Genomic DNA, 4,128 nt, shown 5'->3' with positions numbered 1-4,128 from the left:
CTTCAAGTTGGAACAAGGCTGGAAGCAGTAAATTCCACACAAAATGTACCTGTCTACCAGACTGCACGGTGTTGTAACGTAGAATAGAGTAATTCTCGTACAAATCTTTATTCGTTACTATATTTCTCTGCCGCAATACATTTGTGCACCCCTGAAATGCGTCCAGAGCAACAGCAAATTGTACGGCCCTGTGAACCTGTCCTTTTATCCTACACGATGCAGTGGGTAGGTCGTTATTTGGACATTAGGTGGGCAACCACCAGATTGCCTTCAATACCCACCACTACCGCAGCCAGGGCGCTGCCGTCGCCACAAAGAACAGCGCAGCCATTAAGGGTGCAAATCGCCTGTCACGCCCGACTCAATTACGATCTTATCGCAATCCCATAATAGATGGCACTTATTTCCCGCCCGCCCGCCTGGAGCGCTGCGAACCAACTCTCTGCAGCTCCACCACAATATTTTTGTTAACACCGCTATAATTTAGGATAACCAAACACAATTTTGTTCTTCAACTCATAAATGGGCTCCTTAGAAATAACAAAAGAGAACAGCCATAAAGGTAAATTTATTGCCTGTTCAGCGGTTGTACTTACAGAGATGGAGTCATTTCGCTTTACCGGCACAAAGGGCAGGTTTCATTTGATTTCATCACATTGTTCCATGCACACATATTTACGCTTGTATTAATTTCAAAACTCGACATTAATAAATGTTCTCTGCAAGAGAGATAAATGTGGAAAAGGCCCAAGTGAACAGATAGCATTCATGTGATCTCATGTTTGTTTCAATTTACATAAAATGTAAATACTGTCTCAGTGAGTGCTGAAGGCGGGTGGTGATAAACAGTACTGTGAGGCCGAGGAGGCAACCAGTACAGCTGGTTATTAGTAAGCGGACGGCATTATTCACCATCAACATTCATTGCTGAAACAGTAGTGTTTGGTGGCAGCTGTGGGGTAATGCGCAGTCCGCTGAAGTACGAGTTCATATAGGCTTGTTGTACCTGCTCCTGATGGTAGTGAGTACGGAGCATTGGTGGGAAAATAATTAGGAAGAAGGAATCGAAATTCTCGTAGAAAAACTTGTCCCATGGTCATTTCGTCAACCACGAATACCACAACAACAATTCCGTGTTTAGCACAGGCCTATGCCGTGGAAAACATCACGTAACCGCCTGAGCTGTGGGGTCCGGTTTCGATCCTGGGTCTGGTCAAGTGGGATTTGTGGTGGACAAAGTGGTGCTGGGGCGGGGGGGGGTTCTCCGAGTACTTCGGTTTCCCCTGCAAATCTTCATTCCACCAAATTCTCTATCATCATAATCAATCAGTGGCCACTATGCCGAGTGGATCCAGTTGGACTCCACCCCCCACTAAGCGAAACATTTAAGCAACTAAATCCGTGGAAAATAGTCTTTATTTAGGGGGTAGTATTCTCTCAGTAGTCAAATAATTCTCCAGATTTTATGGGATCTACAAGTAGTTGGTTGAGGCACTATTGTACAAGCTGGAAGGTCGCGGGTTCAAGTCCCGATGAGGTCATAGGATTTTTTAAATTGACCTAATCCTTCCAGCCGCACTATGGCCCTGGGGCCAACTCAGCCGCTAACAGAAATGAGTACCAGCAATCAAATAATTTTCCTGGGGAGTAGAGCGCGGCCGGCGCGTAAGGCTGACAACCTTACCGCCATCTTTGAGCCGATTGTTTAGATAATGTGGGACCCTCAACGTCTCACAACCCTATGGACCTTCACTGCCTGTTACAGTGATAGCTTTACTTTTTTACTTTACATATTTATTATCCCATTCATAAGAACCGGCTGTTGGTCTCTATTTTGAGTCATATACATCTGGTCCACAAAATAATCAGTTTACATACGCGATATTTTAATATTACCCTCCCATGTAGGCCTAGGCCGTCTAAGACGTCGCTCTCCTTCCTAGTCGACAGTCCGCGCCTGCTAATTCGGTGAATACAGAGCTAAATTCCGTATCTGGCAACAATTTTCTCCGCTCGCAACCTGAGGACGAGTCAGACTGTAGTTAAGAGGGACATAAATACGATATCAGTGGCGTGCGAGCGGAAAGAAACAGGAAAAATTCACTAGACTATATAGCTTAGAAGAGTACAAAATCAGACTTATGCTTCAAGAACATTGCAGTTAAAAATTCTGAAGCCTGAAGCTCATGTATGTAACATTCAACACTCGGCTCCTACGTTATAGAAAACACATTTCATTGACAAGTCACTTATGTTCTCCAGGGAAATAATCCTTTTTTTTTATTGTGAGAAACATATTTGTGGACGGAATGCGGTAAGGGTTACCAAATACATAGTGGACACAGCCGACTGGCTGTACGACATCCATAATTATGCCCGTCAATATGTGAAGTTTACAAGCTACGACAGTCTAGCTAACTTTGCTGGGTACCAGGCAGGAGACTAGGTCTGGTTGTACCGCAGGATCCGGACCAGCGGAGTCACGTAAATTGCAGTCATCCTGGGAACGCCCTTAGAGGTCGATCGTTCTCTTCGATGATGTAGTTTACAGGATCCAGTGTCTTTCGATGGGAAGGTCATGGTCGTCCAATTGGACAGATTGGCACAGTATCTAGGGGCTACTCAGGACGAGCAGCCTTGAGGAGGGCCAATCGCATATAGGGGAGGTGGTTAACATGTCAGGCGCATGTATGTGTGTTGACGCGGAGGTTTTCTGACCTCACCTCTCTCCCTAGTGGAAGGATAAATTCATCCCTAATTTGAAGGACGATTCCGGCAATCGCTCTGTTAGACTTAGGAAAACCGCGAATAACCTCAGTTTGAATAGTCGGTCTCTGGGCCGGAACTTGAATCTGGGACATCCGGAATACGAAGCAGAAGCCTCCGGATCTTGGTCCATGCATTTGTCTCAGATTTTCAAAACACTTCGCTGTGGTGTGACTGGCGTGGCTAGAGAAATAAACTACAGCGCTGTAAACGGACGTACAGACACAAAAACCCCCTTTACCAGTAACGCGCTCTCAGCTGTTAGTAAGGGGAAGGAACAAATGAACGAACACATTAAACGAATCGACACGGCAACTCTGGACATCGCTGTTGTCTTCTGCACCCGCTCTGTGTTTGCAGTAATGACTAGCATAAAGGGAATGGAACTGCGTTTAACAGGAACATTTGATGAGTGCAGTTAGCAACACTGGGTTGGAGTGGGGAATCAATTTTTAAGATGTTGGCACACATCCACGGCCAGTATAACATTACAGCAAAGTAGCACTCTATGAACAGATACAGTTACGCGCAATAATGAATTTTATTGATCCTGACACAGAGGAAAGAAGGTTTGGGTCTGGAGTTCCGGCATCGAACTCCGTTGCTAGCACAGGCGCTCGGTGTGTCAGAGACTTGTAAATTCGGTGTTCATGGTGCAGTCAAAGGTTACATACCTTTCAGGGAACATTTCACACTGGGCTTCGCGCTGGTGTGATCTTCTAATCGGTTACATTACCCTGTGCTTAACTAATTAATCACTACACCATAAAGACGTATGGGGGAGCGGATGTATGGATCCATGTTTTCTTGACCTCGGCACTAGTTGGAGGTGAGTGGTCAGCTTCACGCCTCAGCCGCTTTATTCCCTGGGAAAAACCCCCCGGTACCCATTAGATAGGAGGTTGTGTGGACCCCAGAGTCGGTCTGGACGACGTGGAGAAGAGAAAATTCCTCACCCTACCTGGACTCGAACCATATACCATTGTCAGGGTAGGTTGTTAAAGCACAAAGAAACAATGCCGGTGTCTCGGAGGCGTGTAGGAAGAATACTGCCACGCGTTGGGGAGACTTATAAGACGGGTTTTGGATTGGATGATTGGATTTATTGCACCTTATACGAGTACATTCACAATTCTGGATTACAGGCAGTAATATCGCTGATATGCACACTTTACACTTCGCCGTTCCACACGCTCTTAGTTTATCAGTCATCACTAGTCGTATCCTGGCAACGGATTTATAACAGCCCCACTGTCACTTCAAACCACATATGAAATATGCTTTGCAGAGTCTAATTCCTATCTTGCCACCTCTTCTCAATCACCTTCTGCTGCCGTCTCAAGAATTCGACCCAGTTCTTAA

Source organism: Cryptotermes secundus, unplaced genomic scaffold (assembly GCF_002891405.2).
Source record: "Cryptotermes secundus unplaced genomic scaffold, Csec_1.0 scaffold2930, whole genome shotgun sequence".
In the NCBI taxonomy this organism is placed as follows: Eukaryota; Metazoa; Arthropoda; class Insecta; order Blattodea; family Kalotermitidae; genus Cryptotermes; species Cryptotermes secundus.
The sequence above is the reverse complement of the archived record's forward strand: the minus strand, read 5'-3'. Positions refer to the sequence as shown.